Raw genomic sequence first — 20,089 nt, 5'->3', positions numbered from 1 at the left:
GTGGGCTGTACTTATGATGGTATGCCACACACAAGTGAAAGAATGAGATAAAGCGACTTGTACACAGATTCGTTACACACAGCGAAAAAGGAATTAACCGAATGCAATGTACAATAAAACCTGAAAACAGAGACGCAGAGCTGGGACATAGAGGCAGAGAAGGTGGCAGGAGAACCACCACCTGGCTCGGGGACCCAGACCTGCCCACAGAGCAGCGGAGACTGGGCTACCGAGAGCCAGCTGGACAGGCTGTCTGGGGACGAGAGGCAGTCACTCCCATCCCAGACCTCCCTGGTAGCCGAGGGAGAGAGCAGATCTCCACTCAGTTCCACTCAGCCTCTGGTAAGGGTTGGTCCTTTGGACAGCCCCTTCAACAGCAGGAACAGGCAGTCCGCCATGATGGAGAACTCCATGTCCACTCCTGTGGAATGCCCAAGTGGGCCAAGGCCTCCAAGAAGTCCACAGCCCACCCCAAATCTTCAGCATGACCATGACTGCCATCTAGGCTAAAAGAATCACAGTGGCTCCTACACTAATCCGTCCAGTGGTATATCAAGAGTCACTACAAGGGAGGTGAGAACATCAACTCCCAGATCAAGTTATCCATCAAAAGCCTGGTGACCACCAGTGTCCCCAAGAAAACCAAAGGGCTAAGTCCCACGGGGTCTTTCCAGACGGCTCATGAAGTCAGTGGTGAACAAGAAGAACAAGGAGTCGAGAAACGGGCCACACCAAAGAAGGCAGCCAAGCCCAAGAAGGCTGCCCCAAAGCCCCCAGCAAGCTCCCAAAGCCACCTCAGCCAAAGCCAAGAAGCTGGCCACCACAGTCCAGAAAGCCAAAACTGCCGAGGTCATCCAGGTCAAGTCAGTCAAGGCATCCAAACCCAAGAAAGCCAAACCAGTGAAGTCCGAAGCCAAGAGGGCCGGCAGGAAGCAAGACAGCAAAAGCTTGTTTGGCGATGCTCCCTCCTGTTTTCTGGAAATATTTTTCTCTCTTGAGCTCATCTGCAGCCCTTTACCCACTCTGTTCTGACTTTATAAAGATAGTTCCAATTCTCCAGGCATTGTGAAATAATTTCTTTTTTCTTTAGCCATTTGTGCAAGGACAGCCACAAGCCTCATCTCTGATGATGTGAATGCACCTATATTTATTTTGTTTTGCTATTAATCTTCCTCATGAGGTTGAGGATGGAGGGTTGTATGTTCTCTTGGGTGGTTCATTTACTGTGAAGGACAATAGACATGGCAAGGCAGTTTGTTGTGGCTAAATGAGTGAACTAAGTATTATGGGAGGATCTTTTGAGGCTTAAGTTGGGCATCCTTATGTGGGTTTCACAACATTGGGGAGTGGAGAGGTGACACAGCCAGCCATGAAGGAGGAGGCTGTCAGTGGTGAGCGGCGAGAGTCCAAGGCCCTCCACTTGTTCTTCCATTTGTTAGTCACCCTGATGCCTTGTTAATGTCTTGAAAGTTGCGGGGGTGGGGGGCGGTGAGCAAGAGACAGCTGGTTAGAGAAGCTGTAGTGTCTTCCAGTCTGGATCTAGTCACTGGGGAAGGGATTCTTTGTAGCTTCGGCAGTCTCTTGTGAAATGGGAGTCAGTTAGCCAAGTGTCTCCATGTGCCCTCTTGAAACTTGGGTTTTTCCATGCAATTGATAGATGGCGTTGTAGGAGGACTTTATTCCTTCTGCTTTTCTCCCTTCTGCATAAGATGTGGCTTTGCTCAGTCTGGTGTAGCTCCAGTGCTACACACTGAGTCTTGAAAACCTCCCAAACTCTTTTGACTGTTGAGTCTTCCTTAAGTAGCAGTAGCAGTGGAGAAGGGGCAGGGAATGGACTGAGGGCAGTTGATTTGAATTTGTAGGTAACATTAGAAAGCGCTGTCAGTGTGTGTGTCAGAGAGAGAGAGAGAGAGAGAGAGAGAGAAAGAGTGTGTGTATGTGTGTAAGAAAAGTACGTATGGGCTGAAGAGATTGCTCAGCAGTTAAGGTGCTGGCCTGCAGAGTCTAACAGCCTGGATTCCATTCCCCAGTACCCATGTAAAGCCGGATGCACAAAGTGACACATGCAACTAGAGTTTGTTTGCAGTCACTAGGGGTCCTGCATACCCCAAACCAATTTCTGTCTCTCTCTCTCTCTCTCCTTCAAATAGTTAAATAAAAATTTTAGGGCTGGACAGATGGCTGAGCAGTTAAGGTGCTTGCCTGTGAAGCCTAAGGACCCAGGTTCAATTCTCCAGGTCCCATGTAAGCCAGATACACGTGGTGGCACATGCATCTGGAGTTTGTTTCCAGTGGTTAGAGGCACACATTCTCTCTCTCTCATAAATAAATAAGTAAATAAAAATAAAATCTTAAAAAAAAGTTTTTAATGGGGACTAGAGAGATGGTTTAGCAGTTAAGCACTTGCCTGTGAAGCCTAAGGACTCTGGTTTGAGGCTCGATACCCCAGGACCCACGTTAGCCAGATGCACAAGGGGGCGCACGCATCTGGAGTTTGTTTGCAGTGGCTGGAAGCCCTGGCGTGCCCATTCTCTCTCTCTCTCTCTCTCTCTCTCTCTCTCTCTCTCTCTCTCCCCCCTCTCTGTCTCTCTCTCTCTTTCTCTGTCGCTCTCAAATAAATAAATAAATAAAAATTTTAAAAAATTAATGGGCTGGAGAGATTGCTTAGTGGTTAAAGTGCTTGCCTAAGGACACAGTTTCAATTCCCCAGAGCCCATGTAAACCAGATGCACATGATGGTGCATATGTCTCTTTCTTTTGCTCAAATAAATAAATAAATAATATTTTTTGTTGTTGTTGTTTTATTTATTTTAGAGCGACAGACAGAGAGAAAGAGGCAGAAATAGAGAGAATGGGCGCACCAGGGCCTCCAGCCACTGCAGTCAAGGTGCTTCCCTATAAAGCCAAAAGACCCAGGTTTGATTCCCCAGGACCCACATAATCCAGACACACATGGTGTAGCATTCATCTGGAGTTTGTTTGCAGCAGCTGGAATCCCTGGTACACCCATTCTCTTTCTCTATCTGCCTCTTTCTCTTCCTCTCTCAAATAAATAAAATGTTTTTTTTTAATTTTTATTTATTTATTTATTTGAGAGCGACAGACACAGACAGAAAGACAGATAGAGGGAAAGAGAGAGAATGGGCGCACCAGGGCTTCCAGCCTCTGCAAATGAACTCCAGACGCGTGCGCCCCCTTGTGCATCTGGCTAACGTGGGACCTGGGGAACCGAGCCTTGAACCGGGGTCCTTAGGCTTCACAGGCAAGTGCTTAACCGCTAAGCCATCTCTGCAGCCCAATAAAATGTTTTTTAAAAATTTAATTGAAAAAAAACTATATGTCTCACATGGGAGCTGGGAATAGAAAACTATGCAATTATCTTTCTCTTTTTTAATAAAATAGGAAATTGTGCACCATGTCCCTGTCCTTGTTAAACAAGTGTTTATCTGTGTGAGAAAAAATATTGATGTGGTAATTTTTAAACTTTAACTTGAAATTGGAAAAGGAAAAGAAAATTAAAACATACACAACAGTACTATATATTTTTCAGGGGTTTGTATGTTAAGTAAATACATGGAATGTGGGTTGGAAAGATATATCAACATGAGTATCAATGGAGTGGGAAGAGACCAGGGCTGAAGAGAAAGGCCAAGCAAGGAAAAGAAACTGAAATAAAGCAAAAACCCCAAAGGGTCTGAACTTTGAACAAGAGCTACATGCTGTGTACCGACAATTACTGTCAACGCATTTTGTACCTAACAAAGCTTTCCTGTAAAAGGCCAGATTGCGAGAAGTTCGGGCTTCACAGGTTATATAACATTTGCAACCTCTAGGCTGAACAACAAAAACTAGGCAAAGAAGCATAAATAGTCTGACTCACACTTAGACACTAAAAATAGACCCAGAAGTTACAGAGATGACAGAAATCTCATTCAGGAATTTAGAACAAGCATTATGAATGTGTTGAAGAATTTAAAAGAAACGATGAAATAAAATTAAAAGGAACTTCCGAAGCTAGAAAATATTTTAATCCCTTATATTAAACAGTTAGATGGGTGGATTTAAGAGATTTGACATTGCAGGGGGGAAAAAAAGCAATAATCTTGAAGATATAGCAGTGGAAAATTTCCAAACTGAAGCTGAGAAAAAGAGAAAGGGACAGAGAGAGACTGAGAAACAAAGTCCTGTGACCTTCAAGACAATGCCCAGCACTCTAAGATTGTGTAATCAAAAGTTAGTGTATGGAGGGAGGGGTGGGCCCAAGAAACAGTTGAAGAAATATCTGAAAAAAAAAATTTCTAAATTGGGTAAAAATTACAAAACCACAGGTCCAAGAAGCTCAACCAACACCAAGCCGAATGACATAGGAAATCCCACCAACATAAGCAGATGAAAGTCAGTGATAAGGAGATCTTAAAGGACTCAACAGGAAGAAAAAAAAACAGAGACAGGAGAGCACCAGACACCATGAATCGCCAGAAAAGCAGAGGCTTGATTGCAGTATGGAATACTTTGTAGATACTGGGGAAAAAATGAGTTAAGGAGCCAGCCATGGTGGCACACACCTTTAATTCCAGCACTCGGGAGGCAGAGGTAGGAGAATTACCATGAGTTTGAGGCCACCCTGAGACTACATAGTAAAATGCAGGTCAGTCTGAGCTAGAGTGAGACCTTACCTTGAAAAACAAAGCAAACAAACAAACAAACAAAAAATGAGTTAAGGGTGCTGTGTGTGTTATGGGATAAAGTTTATGTCATGAGGTAAAGAAAAAAACAAAACAAATACAAATAAACAAAATAGCTATGTGTTTAATTATAGAATAGTCATATTTTCTATATTGCTTAAATGTAAGAAAAATCATGTTTTGATATATCTAAATTTTTATGTTTACATTTTTATGTTTTTATATATACAAGAAGTACAGAAAGAGAGATTGTGATAAACTAGTATTGGGGAAGAAAGCTAAGGAGGGAAAGCTATTAAAATTTGATGCTACTTTGTCATATTTGACTTGTACAAAATGGTCCTTCATTAAGATTCTTTCTGCTTCAGTTTCAGCCAAGCTCCTATAGACCAAAATCAAAAGCTCTTAGCACAGGGCTGGGGGTGGAGTTCCGTGAGGAAGCACGTGTGGGTATGAAGTTCTGGGCAGGATCTCGAGGTTAACAAAATAAAAATCCCAAACTCTAGGCAGGCAGAGTTGTTTTCCATGCATGAGAAGCAGGAAGCAAAGGGATATTTTGGAGCCCAGAAGAATGGAATGTAGAAAAGAAAGTTCCTGCTCACCATATGGCCATGGTCTAGAGCGCTCATGGGCTTCACCGAGAGTGAGAGCAGAGAAAGGGAGGGAAAAGGAAGGGAGAGCAGGGAGGAGAGACCCCAAAATGAAGCTCAGTGGTTGAACACTTGCCTAGCTAGCATACACACAGCCTTGAGTTTGATTTCTGACACCTGGAAATCATCCAAACAAAAAAACAAGTGAGGACTAGAGAGATGGCTCAGTGATTAAGGGCACTTGCTTGCAAAGCCTGACATCTAGAGTTTGATTCCCCAGCACCTGCATAAAACCATGCGCACAAAGTGGTGTGTGGGCCTGGAGTTTGTAGTGGAAGAAGGCTCTGGCACACCAATTATCTCTCTCTTTCTCTCTCTCCCTCCAAAGTATTCTTAAAAAACTGGCGAGAAACTTATGTACAGTTTTGCTTAGGAATGTTTGTGAGAAATTTGCCTTTTTTTTTTATTTATTTATTTTTTAATATTTTTATTTATTTATTTATTTGAGAGCGACAGACAGAGAGAGAAAGACAGATAGAGGGAGAGAGAGAGAATGGGCACGCCAGGGCTTCCAGCTACTGCAACCGAACTCCAGACGCGTGCACCCCCTTGTGCATCTGGCTAACGTGGGACCTGGGGAACCGAGCCTCGAACCGGGGTCCTTAGGCTTCACAGGCAAGCGCTTAACCGCTAAGCCATCTCTCCAGCCCAAATTTGCCTTTTATATGAGTAGTTATGATGTTTGTAAAAACTTATTAACAGCCGGGCATGGTGGCACACGCTTTTAATCCCAGCACTCGGGAGGCAGAGGTAGGAGGATTGCCATGAGTTCGAGGCCACCCTGAGACTCCATAGTGAATTCCAGGTCAGCCTGGGTTGGAGTAAGACCCTACCTTGAAAAACCAAAAACAAAACAAAAAAAAAAAATCAATGTTTTATATCACCAACAGGTTTGCCCCTGAGGACTGGCTAATCAGCCATTGTATGATGAATCCGAGAATCCATGGTTATATTTAGCTGCTCAGGATAGCAAAGCCAGTTTGTAGATCCCTGTGTCCATCAGTATTTAAACTGGTCTCAATCTCCATTTATTCTTTAACTTCTATCATTATTCAGCAAGGCCTCTAGGAAAAAAAAAAAAAAAACAATCTTCTTCTCCAAGACATGCATTTTCTTTTTTTTCCCCCTGAGGTAACGGTTTCACTCTAGCCTGGGCTGACCTGGAATTCACTATGCACTCTCAGGGTAGTTTCAAACTCAACGATGATCCTCCTACCTCTGTCTCCCCAGTATTGGGATTAAAAGCATGTGCCACCATTTTCTATGGCTTTGAACACCTGTAAACAATGTCTGTGCTTGCTGAAAGTCATAACTTATTGTAATTATTCTCCTGTGAGACGTTATGACTCTATATTTTAAGAATTGGGGTTTTGACCACGCATGATGGCACATACCTTTAATCCCAGCATTTGGGAGGCAAATATTGCAGAATCACTGTGAATTCAAGGCCAGCCTGGGACTACAGAGTGAGTTCTAGGTCAGCCTGGCCTAGCGTGAGACCCTACCTCCAAAAAAATTAAAAGAATTGAGGGTTCCAAGAATCTTCATTGTATGACCATATGTACAACTATTCAACATCTGTCACTACCAATGTACTTGGGAGTTAAATTGAGTTACTATTTTCTATTTTTATTTATTTCCAAGAAAAGAGAGAGAATGGGTACACCAGAGCTTTCAGCCACTACAAACTCACTCCAGATGCATGTGCCACTTTGTGCATCTGGCTTTACATGGGTAATGGAGAATCAAACCCAGAGTTGTTAGACTTTGTAGGCAAGTACCAGAATCACTGACCCATCTCTCCAGTACTGATTTAATATTTTGTTTGTTTGTTTGCTTGTTTTTGGTTTTTTGAGGTAGGGTCTCAGTCTAGCTCAGGCTGACTTGGAATTCACTATGTAGTTTCAGGGTGGCCTTGAACTCGAGGTGATCCTCCTACCTCTGCCTCCCAAGTGCTGGGATTAAAGGCTTGCACCACCATACCCAGCTGCTTTAATATTTTTGAATGTGTAAAACTACTAATTTATTGAAAGCTGATAGAAATAAAATTTGCTCAAATAGAGGTAGCAAGGATGAGCAGTTAATTTTAAAATATTTTATATTGGGCTGGAGAGATGATTTAGCAGTTAAAGCACTTGCCTAAAAAGCCTAAGGACACAGGTTCAATTCCCCAGTACTCATGTAAGCCAGATACACAAGGTGGCACATACATCTGGAGTTTGTTTGCAGTGGCTAGAGGCCTTAGTGTGCCCTTTCCCTCCCTCCCTCTCTCTCCTTTTCTCATAAAGAAATATTTTAAATAAAATATTTATTTGTATGTGTGTGTATGTGTGAGTGTGCATTTATGTATGTATGTGAGCATGCCAGGGCTTCTTACCTCTGAAAATAAACTCTCAACATATGTGCCATTTTTTGCATCTGAATTTCTGTGGATACTAAGAACTCAAACCTTCAGGGTTTGCAAGAAAGTGCTTTTAGCCATCACCACAGCCTGAACAGTTAAACTTTGATCTGAGTCTCCTCATTATAAGTAAATGGAAAAAATCATGTTAATACCTTATTTGTTAAAATAAATTTTTGTTTTTGTTTTTGTTTTTTGAGGTAGGTCTTGCTCTAGCCCTGGCTAATCTGGAATTCACTAAGTAGTCTCAGGGTGGCCTTGAACTCACAGAGATCCTCCTACCTCTGCCGCATGAGAGCTGGCACTAAAAAGTATTTTTTATTGATTAACTATTTGCAAGTAGAGAGAGAAAGAATGGGTACACCAGGGCCTCTTCCCACTGCACATGAACTCCTGACACTTATGCCACTTTGTGCATCTCCCTTTATATGGGTTCTGGGGAATTGAACCTGTGCTATCAGGCATTGTAAGCAAACGCCTTGAACTGTTGAGCCATTTCTCTAGCCCAATACCTTCTTTTAAAGGAGTTTGTTTTTTCCTGTTTGGGTTTTTTTTTGTTTGTTTGGTTGGTTGGTTTTTTTCCATGGTAGGGTCTCACTCTAGCCCAGGCTGACCTGGAATTCACTATGTATAGTCTCAGGGTGGCCTTGAACTCACAGCGATCCTACTACCTCTGCCTCCCGAAAGCTGGGATTAAAGATGTGTGCCACCACACCGGGCTCTCTTTTAAAGAAGTTTTATTTATGCATTTATTATAAATTTTTGAGGCAAGGTCTCACTCTAGCCCAGGCTGTCCTGGAACTTACTTGGTAGCTCAGACTAGTCTTGAACTCACCATGATATTCCTATATGAGCCTCCTGGGAGCTGGGATTATAGGTGTGAGCCACCACACCCTGCATGTTAACACCTTCTCCCCACAATTAATTAGTAGCAGCACTCACCTAATGCCCAAAATCTCTTGCATGTTGACAACTGCCTCTTAATATTTATCCTAAGTGGCAGGACTATATCAGTTATTCATAGAATGTTATAACCATATTTTCAATTACGTATTTTCATGATACTTAGTGTCAACAATGAGCCAAAATAGGTATTTAAAGGAATGGAAATGTACCAGAAATAGAAACTGAATGAGTATTTCCTAGAAAAACCTTTGTCACTGCCACTGTGGTTATTCACTTAAGTGAGCTTTTGATCTGCAAGTTCTTGCCTATACAGAAGGCCATGTCACACCCACCAATCACAGGTTGACATTTTGGTTTATATGCTAGCCTTATTCTGCCTTAGGCCATCTCTGCTATCCAGGGCTCAATCTTCATAAAGCAAAGAAGCAACATTTCACCCTCCCAGCCCCCCAATTAAACATGTAACACCATGCCTCTGCTATTGAAAGTCCCCATGTTAAAGATGCATTAGATCTTCAGTGCTATGTCTGCCTGCTTTTCTGAGTGCTAACTCAAAATGCATAGCTCTTCCTTTTCCCCTTTTTGGCTTCTTCTTCCGATATAGAACATGCTTACCCTGACACTCTGGACTTTTTCACTGTTTCTCCAAAGCCCCCCCCACACACACACACACACCATGTAGCTGCAAACAGACCTCCATTGCTGAGCATTCCTGAGTGACATTTTCCTTTTCTTACCCATCTACCTTCCTCTCAGCAGCTGCTGAGATTTACAGTTTGCCTGTCTTGTTGTTTTTCTCTCAAACTGTAATAAAATGATCCTTAAAAAGCAGGGGGATGGGCTGGAGAGATGGCTTAGCGGTTAAGCGCTTGCCTGAGGACCCCGGTTCGAGGCTCGGTTCCCCAGGTCCCACGTTAGCCAGATGCACAAGGGGGCGCACGCATCTGGAGTTCATTTGCAGAGGCTGGAAGCCCTGGCGCGCCCATTCTTAATCTCTCCCTCTATCTGTCTTTGTCTCTGTGTCTGTCACTCTCAAATAAATAAAATAATAATTTAAAAAAAAGAAAAAGCAGGGGGAGGGGGAAAGTAGACTGGAAGAAAGAAAGTTCTGAACAGATAGAAAGATCACTAACTTGCTACATATGTGGACATAATTCTGACTGCTTTTAACTTTGTTGAACGTTTTCAAGATTCAATAACACCTATGGCTTAGGTGGGTTAAAGAGAATGGGATCTCTCTGGGGAAGGGTTTATTGAGCTTCCTGCCCTGTGCCAGGTGTTGGAGATAAGGGAGCCAGCAAGGCAGAGAGGACCCTGTGCCAGTGGAGCTGAAAATCTAGGGAAACCCAGGACGGGAGAGCCACTGTTATCCATAACCAGTAGCACTACTTATTACTTGACCTGAACCCCAAGTTGAACTGAGGGCACGAGGATTCTTCTGGAGTTGTGTAAGAGGGCATCTGACGTATCGCATCTGGAGGAAACGAGAGAGCCAAAGGCTATGGTGGCATTGCAGCCTCGCAGTGGGCTTTCACAGTGTGTTGTGCTTGCTCAACTGTCAGATGCAGTACTTGCCCCAAGCCTCCCATGTGTCACTCCAAAGAAAATGCCTTTGAAGACCATTTGTGCACAACTTAGCAGTGCTGCAAGATGCTAAAGTTAAAGCTTAGTAGAGCGGCGGTCTTTCAACATTTTAAGCTGTGTACTCCTTCAGGAACAAAAGAATTGTTTTAAGTTATATTCAAATACTTTTGTATTTTGGCTGTATTCCAGGTTGGCCTCAAACTCATTATGTAGCTGAGGTTGTCTGAACTTCTGATCTCCCTGCCTCCACCTCTTGTGCTGGGAATGCAGGCATGCACCACCACACCCAGCTTACATGGTGCCAAGGATCAAAGCAGGGCTTGGTACATGCTAGGAAGCACTATGCCATCCGAGCTACAGCCTGGGTTCCCAAAAAAGAGTTCTAAGGCTACATTTCCTACATGTATTTATCTGTTTTTCATTATATGTGTATGAATACTTAATAAGCAAAATAAAATTATTGAAAAATAATCTAATGCATAACCTTAGCCAGGCATGGTGGCACACACCTTTAATCCCAGCACTCGGGAGGCAGAGGTAAGAGGATTGACATGAGTTCGAGGCCACCCTGAGGCTACATAGTGAATTCCAGGTCAGCCTGAGCTATAGTGAGACTCTACCTCAAAAAAACAAAACAAAACAAAAAAGCAAAAACAAAAAATAAAAATAAAAAAAGCATAATTTTGCCATTAACATTTTGGTAGAATAGTTTTATATCTTATGATCCCTGGTATTCATCAGTGGTCCTTTCAAACTACTCAAGATCTGTGGTATATTAATTGAGCATATTCTCACTCAATATTAGCATTACCTTGAGGAACTCAAGAACCTGTACATTTGGGGTCTTTTTCTAAATGTTTTGCAGGAAAATCATTTATGTAAGATTACATAAATCATTACTGAAACCCATACATTGCAGGAAAATATCAGGAAATTTGAAATAGTTATTTTTGTTAAAATGTTTAACTATTTTTTGCATGTGTAGTGTCTGTGATGTGGAGCTTGTGTGTAAGTGTGTAGATACACTCAGGTGCACAAAGGCCAAAGGAGAACCTGGGGTGTCCTTCTATCACTCATCTAGAGATTTCCTTGAGACAGAGTCTCAGAATGGGGAGCTGCAGTTTTGGGGATCCCCAGTGATTCTCTGGTCTTTCCCCCCCATAAAATTGAGAATGCAGAAGGCCATACCCAACTCACCAGCTGTGTACGTGGGTCTTGAGGAACTATCTTAGCCACACTCAGGCCCTCACATTTTCAGCGAATGCTCTTACCCAGTGAACCATTTCTCCAGCCTTTGTTTGTTTTTGAAACAAGGTCTTACTCTGTAGCTCAGGCTGTTTTCAAACTCATTGCAATCCTCCTGTCTGAGCCACTCAAGTGCTGGAATTACAGGTGTCAATCACTGCTCCTGGCTTAACTAATTCATTTTTCACTAAAACAATTCTGTTATTTTGCTACAAAGATTTTCACAATTGCTATAAAGTAGTGTTGATTCTACAATTTAAAATTTTATTTGTATCCAATTATTCCCACAGATGAATGAGTAATGGACTGTAATATGTCATAACTCCATAATTACTTGTACATTAGTAAGTATAAGGTGCTAATTTTTCATCTTTAATGTCTTGTAACTTGGGAGAGAGTACAAGCTATGCCTGTACAGTATGTCCTACATCTGGCTGGTGATCTGAGACAATACCAGGAGAAAACACCAGGCACTCACTTAAGAAATGCTGCTTTACAATCTACACATTTAATGCAATCCCTATCAAAATTCCAAAGGCTTTCTTCATGGAAATAGAAAAAACAATCCAAAAATTCATTTGGAATCACAGAAAACCTCGAATATCTAAAATAATACTGAGCAACAAAAAAGAGGCTGGCGGTATCACCATACCTGATTTTAACCTATACTACAGAGCCATAGTAACAAAAACAGCATGGTACTGGCACAAAAACAGACATGTAGATCAGTGGAACAGAATAGAGGACCCAGATGTAAGCCCAAGTAGCTATAGCCACCTGATATTCGATAAAAATGCCAAAAATACTCATTGGAGAAGAGACAGCCTCTTCAGCAAATGGTGTTTTGAAAACTGGATAAATATCTGCAGAAGGATGAAAATAGATTCTTCTCTCTCGCCATGCACAAGAATTAAGTCCAAATGGATTAAAGACCTTAACATCAGACCGGAAACTTTGAAACTGCTAGAGGAAAAAGTAGGGGAAACCCTTCAACATATTGGTCTTGGCAAAGACTTTCTGAATACAACCCCAATTGCTCAGGCAATAAAACCACAGATTAACCACTGGGACCTAATGAAATTACAAAGATTTTGCACCGCAAAGGACACAGTGAAAAAAGCAAAGAGGCAACCTACAGAATGGGAAAAAATCTTCGCCAGCTATATATCTGATAGAGGATTAATATCTAGGATATACAAAGAACTCAAAAAGTTAAATAATAAGGAATCAAACAAGCCAATCAAAAAATGGGCTATGGAGCTAAATAGAGAGTTCTCAAAGGAAGAAATACGAATGGCATATAAGCATCTAAAAAAATGTTCTACGTCACCAGTCATCAGGGAAATGAAGATTAAAACTACATTGAGATTCCATCTCACTCCTGTCAGATTGGCCACCATCATGAAAACAAATGATCATAAATGTTGGCAGGGGATGTGGAAAAAAAGGAACCCTTCTGCACTGCTGGTGGGAATGCAATCTGGTCCAGCCATTGTGGAAAACAGTGTGGAGGTTCCTAAAACAGCTAGAGATTGATCTACCATATGACCCAGCTATAGCGCTCCTAGGCATATATCCAAAGGACTCATCTCATTTCCTTAGAAGTACATGCTCAACCATGTTTATTGCTGCTCAATTTATAATAGCTGGGAAATGGAACCAGCCTAGATGTCCCTCAACAGATGAGTGGATAATGAAGATGTGGTACATTTATACAATGGAGTTCTACTCAGCGGTAAAGAAAAATGAAGTTATGAAATTTGCAGAAAAATGGATGGACCTGGAAAGTATAATACTAAGTCAGGTAACCCAGGCCCAGAAAGCCAAGCGCCACATGTTCTCTCTCATATGTGGATCCTAGCTACAGATGACTGGGCTTCTGCGTGAGAATGAAAATACTTAGTAGCAGAGGCCAGTAAGTTGAAAAGGAGACATAAAGTGTGGAGAAAGGAAGGGAGGAGGCTACTTAATAGGTTGATATTGTATATATGTAATTACAATGATTGTAATGGGGAGGTAATATGATGGAGAATGGAATTTCAAACGGGAAAGTGTGGGGGTGGGGAGGGAGGGAATTACCATGGGATATATTTTATAATCATGGAAAATGTTAATAAAAATTAAAAATTAAAAAAAAATAAAAATAAAAATAAAAATAAATCATAAAAAAAAAAGAAATGCTGCTTTAGCCAGGCGTTGTGGCTCACGCCTTTAATCCCAGCACTCAGGAGGCAGAGGTAGGAGGATCACCGTGAGTTCAAGGCCACCTCGAGACTCCATAGTGAATCCCAGGTCAGCCTGGGCTAGAGTGAGACCCTACCTCAAAAAACCAAAAAACCAAACACACACACACACACACACACACACACACACACACACAAAAGAAATGCTGTTTTAGAAGTACCCTGTGGCAGTGGACAATGCTGCTCCTAGAAGCCACAGATTGTTACAGGAAAATCCCAGTGCCAAGAACAGAATATTTCTCAGTAAGTTATTGGCTTTGAAAGACCTTGAGGCCCTCAAAACAATACAGGCTATTGCCAAGGCTCTTGGTTGCACCCCAGAACTAGATGGCAAGACCCTTTTGCTGAAAACACCACAAGCATCAGCAGCAGGACACTGAGAAATCAAGCGAGAGCTGAGCTAGAAGCTTCCTCCCTGCTGGCTAGCTGTCATAGTGCTGACAAGAGCTATGCAGCCTGCTGGGAGAGAAAAGTCAGCAACAGTCCTAACCAGCAGTGGACCCTGCAAGCTATACAGCCAACCAGTCAGGCAAGATGTGCCCACTGGTGTAATAGAGACAAGACTGTTATGGGGGTAACCAACTGATCTGGTTGGTTAAGAGGTCCTCTTCCCCAGGAGGGGATTCATGTCTGATACTGAAAACCTAGTCTTCTGTACATGATCTGCTCATTGCATCCATGACCTCATAGCCACTGTCCTTACCTGTACAAAACCTGTGTAACATTGGACCCGTCAACCTTCTGGCAAGGATGGTGCAGAAGAGAGAAAACAAAAGCAGAAAAGAGACTAGTTGGAACAAAGGTGTTCAGTGGAAGTGGAAAGGGAAAGGGATCAAAAGAAGGTAATGGGAGGCAATTATTATCAACACACATAATTTTAAAAAGAAGGGCTAGAGTGAGACCTACTGGAAAAGAGAAAGAGAAATGCTGATTTATCAGCACAATAAGACTTTATTAAGAAGCTGCTAAGTGGCCCTGTCCCTTAGGTTGTGTGACAGCTCTGGTTATTTCTCATGCCACAGGCTGACTTTCCTCGAAAATGCTACTTCCCACTGGAGCCATTCTTGGCTGATTTCACCCCCTACTGAAGTTTCACTTCGTTCCTTTTTTCTAGGGAGGGTCTCACTCTAGCCCAGGCTGACCTGGAACTCACTCTGTAGCCCAGGATGGTTTCGAATTTACAACGAACCCCCTACCTCAGGCTCCCGAGCGTTAGGATTAAAAGTGTGCACCACCACCTTTCTCCTTTCTCTGTCTTTGCTTAGACAGGCAGGGACCAAAGTCTGGCACGCCCTCCCACCTTCCGAGAGCTCCCGAGGGACTTCCCCGCCCACCAAGGGCCACTTGCTTGTGGCAGGCGGCAGCGCGGAACTTTGACTTCTGCGTCCCCAGCGCGCGGTGGAGAGGACCTCGGACCTCGGGCTCCCGGGCGCCCCGATCCTCCGCGGCAGCCAGCGCGCCCCACCTCCAGGTGAGTAGCAGCCTGGCAGGTTCTTTGTCCTCACCCTCTGCGCACAGACGGTCACTTGGGTGCGAGCCTGGGCTCTGGCAAGATGGAGACCGCAGGTCCTCGGACTGTTGAACGGGAGTAAGGCGGCACGCACGCAGGGAAGGAAGGAGATGGCATCTGTAGCGCGGGAAGAGAGGGGCCCACAGGGACTAGCGTGGCCCAGCCCTGGAATTGGATCTGCCAGCAGGACGTGGTGTCGCGTAGCACTCGGGAGCTGAAGCAGGAGAATCGCTGGGAGTTCCATACCAGCTTGAGCTACGGAGTAAATTGCTGTCAAGAAAGAGAGGGGAGGAGGGAAGGAAGGAAGGAAGGAAGAGAGAGAGAGAGGGAAAAAAAGAAAGAAAAGCGGAAGGAAAGGAAAGAGTGAAGGAAGGAAGGAGGAAAGGAGGGGAGGAAGAAGAAAAAAGAAAAAGAAAGAAAGAAAAAAGAAAGGAAAGAGGGAAAGAAAGAAAGAGAGGAAGAGGTTTTTGCATATCTGGCCAATTAGCAAACAAATTGGCGCGGCTCAGTGTTCCCCTCTATGAAGCATGGACCTCATCTCTGAGGCTCCCTCTAACCCTAAGCGCTATAAGGGGTTGTGTGTGTGCAGTTAGATCTAGGGCCTGCAAATGACCCAAAAGCACACAGGAACACGTCCTCTGGCATGTCTGAAGAACAGGGCAAAATTCTTTGTTTTCCAGTTCTGGGTAGTTATAGTGTGCTGTGTGTTCCTTGCTTGGATAAAAATCTGTACTCCATACCTAGGCCTTGGGCTCTTAGTGACAGGCTACAGAATTCTTTGAAAACGAGGGAGAGGCTATTGTTACACTCATGCTCCGGTGCAGAAACGTGCAGGGACACAGTGAGTTACAGGTTTCTGGCCCCAACTGTGCCTTTGGCATGGCGTGCACTCTGACCCGTAACATCGCCTCCACTTCCACACCAGCACACAAGCACTCGGCTTGCATTTTCCATCATCAAGGAATGGAGCAGCACCTTTTCCTGTGCGGTGTACCTGAGAGCTGACACTTGTCCTCACCCCAGCGCCAAGTCCTCAGTTCCTTCCTGTCGCTTTGTTAGGCACAGCAGGCCCAGGAAGACTGCTATATGCCCTTTACCAGTGGTCCTGGTTATTGATGTCATTAGATGGGATGGTACATTCCAAACACTGTCAAACTCTGAATCCTAGTCTGAGTTTTGTTTTGTTTTTCAGCGTGTGCGTATGGTGTGTTTGTATGTGGTGTATGCACATGTATGTGCATATACCCACGTGTTCACCTGCAGTGGAAAGAGTGGTTTGTATGTCCAGCTCCATTGCTCTTTTGCCAATTCCTGTTTGAGCTGGTATATCTTATTGATCCCAGAGCTGGTCAGGATATTTTTTTCTTTTCACAATTTTTATTAACATTTTCCATGATTATAAAAAATATCCCATGGTAATACCCTCCATCCACACCACCACCACCCCCCCCGCACTTTCCCCTTTGAAATTACATTCTCCATCATATTACCTCCCCATCTCATTCATTGTAGTTACATATATACAATACCAACCTATTAAGTACCCTCCTCCCTTCCTTTCTCTTCCCTTTATATCTTCTTTTTAACTTACTGGCCTCTGCTACTAAGTATTTTCCTTCTCACACAGAAGCCCTATCTTCTGTAGCTAGGATCCACATATGAGAGAGAACATGTGGTGCTTGGCTTTCTGGGCCTGTGTTACCTCACTTAGTATAATCCTTTCCACGTCCATGCATTTTTCTGCAAATTTCACAACTTCATTTTTCTTTACTGCTGAGTAGAACTCCATTGTATAAATGTGCCACATCTTCATTATCCTCTCATCAGTTGAGGGACATCTAGGCTGGTTCCATTTCCCCGCTATTATAAATTGAGGAGCAATAAACATGGTTGAGCATGTACTTCTAAGGAAATGAGATGAGTCCTTAGGATATATGCCTAGGAGCGCTATAGCTGCGTCATATGGTAATCAATCTTTAGCTGTTTTAGGAACCTCCACACTGATTTCCACAATGGCTAGACCAGATTGCATTCCTACCAACAGTGTAGAAAGGTTCCTCTTTTTCCACATCCCTGCCAACATTTATGCTTATTTGTTTTCATGATGGTGGCCAATCTGGCAGGAGTGAGATGGAATCTCAATGTAGTTTTAATCTGCATTTCCCTGATGACTAGTGACGTAGAACATCTATTTAGATGCTTATATGCCATTCGTATTTCTTCCTTTGAGAATGCTCTATATAGCTCCATAGCCCATTTTTTGATTGGCTTGTTTGATTCCTTATTATTTAACTTTTTGAGTTCTTTGAATATCCTAGATATTAATCCTCTATCAGATATATAGCTGGCGAAGATTTTTTCCCATTCTGTAAGCTGCCTCTTTGCTATTTTCACTGTATCCTTTGCAGTACAAAACCTTTGTAATTTCATGAGGTCCCAGTGATTAATCAGTGGTTTTATTGCCTGAGCAATTGGGGTTGTATTCAGAAAGTCTTTGCCAAGACCAATATGCTGAAGGGTTTCCCTAATTTTTCCTCTAGCACTTTCAGAGATTCAGGTCTGATGTTAAGGTCTTTGATCCATTTGGACTTAATTCTTGTGCATGGAGAGAGAGAAGAATCTATTTTTATCCTTCTACAGATATTTATCCAGTTTTCAAAACACCATTTGCTGAAGAGGCTGTCTTTTCTCCAATGAGTATTTTTGGCATTTTTATTGAATATCAGGTGGCTATAGCTACCTGGACTTACATCTGGGTCTTCTATTCTGTTCCACTGATCTACATGTCTGTTTTTGTGCCAGTACCATGCTGTTTTTATTACTATGGCTCTGTAATATAGGTTAAAATCAGGTATGGTGGTACCACCAGCCTTATTTTTGTTGCTCAGTATTATTTTAGATATTCGAGGTTTTTTGTGATTCCAAATGAATTTTTGGATTGTTTTTTCTATTTCTATGAAGAAAGCCTTAGGAATTTTGATAGGGATTGCATTAAATGTGTAGATTGCTTTAGGTAAGATTGACATTTTCACAATATTGATTCTTCCAATCCAGGAACAAGGGATGTTTCTCCACTTTCTAGTGTCTTCTGCAATTTCTCGCTTCAGTGTAATAAAGTTCTCATTGTAGAGATTCCTTACTTCCTTGGTTAGGTTTATTCCAAGGGACTTTATTTTTTTTTTTATGCAATTGTGAATGGGAGTGATTCTCTGATTTCATCCTCTGTGTGTTTGTTGTTAGCATATATGAAGGCTACTGACTTCTGTGTATTTATTTTGTATCCTGCTACATGGCTGTAGGTTTTGATCAGCTCTAACAGTTTGCTAGTAGAGTCTTTAGGGTCCTTTATGTATAGAATCATGTCATCTGCAAATAATGATAACTTGATCTCTTCCTTTCCAATTTGTATTCCTTTTATGTGTGTCTCTTACCTCATTGCTATGTCTAAGACTTCCAGAACTATATTAAATAAAAGTGGGGACAGTGGAAACCCTTGTCTTGTTCCTGATTTCAGTGGAAAAGCTTCCAGTTTTTCCCCACTTAGTAATATGTTGGCTGTAGGCTTGTCATAAATAGCTTTTATTATATTGAGATATGTTCCTTCTATTCCCAGTCTCTGTAGGACTTTTATCATGAAGGGATGTTGGATTTTGTCGAATGCTTTCTCTGCGTCTAATGAGATGATCAGGATTTTTTAAAAAACATTTACTTATGGGCCAGGCATGGTGGTGCACTCCTTTAATCCCAGCACTCAGGAGGCAGAGGTAGGAGAATCACTGTGAGTTCAAGGCCAGCCTGAGACTACATAGTGAATTTCAGGTCAGCGTGGGCTAGAGTTAGACCCTACCTCAAAATAAAATTATTTATGGGCTAGCGAATTTGTTCTGTGGTTAAAGCACTTGCCTGCAAAGCCTAAGGACCCAGTTTCAATTTCCTAGTACCCAAGTAAAACCAGGTGCACAAGATGAGGCTGAAGTTCATTTGCAATGGTGAGAGGCCTGGTGGCCCCATTCTTTCTCTATCTGCTTCTCTCTCTCTTTCTCTAATAAAAAATATTTACTTAGCCAGGGATGGTGGCACACGCCTTTAATCCCAGCACTCAGGATGCAGAGGTAGCAGGGTCACCATGAGTTTGAGCCTACTCTGAGATTACATAGTGAATTCCAGGTCAGCCTGGTCTAGAGTGAGATCTTACCTCAAAAACAAAATTTATTTACAAGAGAGGGTGGGGAGAGAGGGAGAATAGGTGTTCCAGGGTCTCCTGCCACTGCAAACAAAGTCTATGCACCACTTTGTGCATCCAGCTTTACATGGGTATTGGGGAATCAAACCCGAGCCATCAGACTGCAAGCAAGTGCTTTTACCTACTGAGCCATCTCCCCAGCCCCATGATTTTTTTTTTTTTGTTTTTTTTTACAAACTTTGGTGACTCCTGGACCTCTGCTCTCCTGCAGGACTGGTCTTACAGGTGCAAGTGCCTGTGGCCACACCCAGCTTTTGATATGGGCTGCTTCTGGAGATTCAGACTCAGGCAGTCTCAGGCCTCAAACGCTGAGCCATCTCTCCAGCCCTTAGTCTAACACTGAAGGAAGAAGAATCTTCTGAGTACAGTGAGTGTTGCAAATCAGTTCTCAGTAATAGATTTGCCTTATCACTGTACCTACGTTATTCTCCAGCAATTTTTTTTGTTTGTTTTTTCAAGGTAGGGTCTCACTCTAGCCCAGGCTAACGTGGAACTCACTCTGCAGTCTCAGGCTGGCCTGAAACTCACAGCAATCCTCCTACCTCTGCCTCCTGAGTGCTGGCCTTAAAGATGTATGCCACCACACCCAGCCTCTCCAGCAAATGTTTTTGTCTTTATATAG

At 42.8% G+C, this 20,089-nt stretch overlaps 1 protein-coding gene and 1 pseudogene across 5 annotated transcripts in view; both read left to right on the top strand.

Moving 5' to 3' along the window:
- Positions 1-396: 396 nt before the first annotated feature.
- LOC101605914 lies at positions 397-1,032 on the top strand (annotated as a pseudogene).
- A 14,038-nt stretch (positions 1,033-15,070) lies between these two features.
- The window catches only part of Il12rb2 (interleukin 12 receptor subunit beta 2), an 87,635-nt gene continuing 82,616 nt past the window's right edge, over positions 15,071-20,089 (top strand). For 2 of the 5 annotated variants that reach the window (XM_045148665.1, XM_004663180.2), the window contains exon 1: positions 15,071-15,185. The gene's annotated coding sequence lies outside the window, so the exon portion shown is untranslated. Of the gene's footprint in view, positions 15,186-15,296; positions 15,487-20,089 lie in introns of those variants that run through there. The other 3 variants (XM_045148668.1, XM_045148667.1, XM_045148664.1) reach the window with 3 other exon arrangements.

This window comes from Jaculus jaculus, chromosome 5, assembly GCF_020740685.1.
Source record: "Jaculus jaculus isolate mJacJac1 chromosome 5, mJacJac1.mat.Y.cur, whole genome shotgun sequence".
Lineage (NCBI taxonomy): Eukaryota > Metazoa > Chordata > Mammalia > Rodentia > Dipodidae > Jaculus > Jaculus jaculus.
The sequence above is the reverse complement of the archived record's forward strand: the minus strand, read 5'-3'. Positions and strand labels throughout refer to the sequence as shown.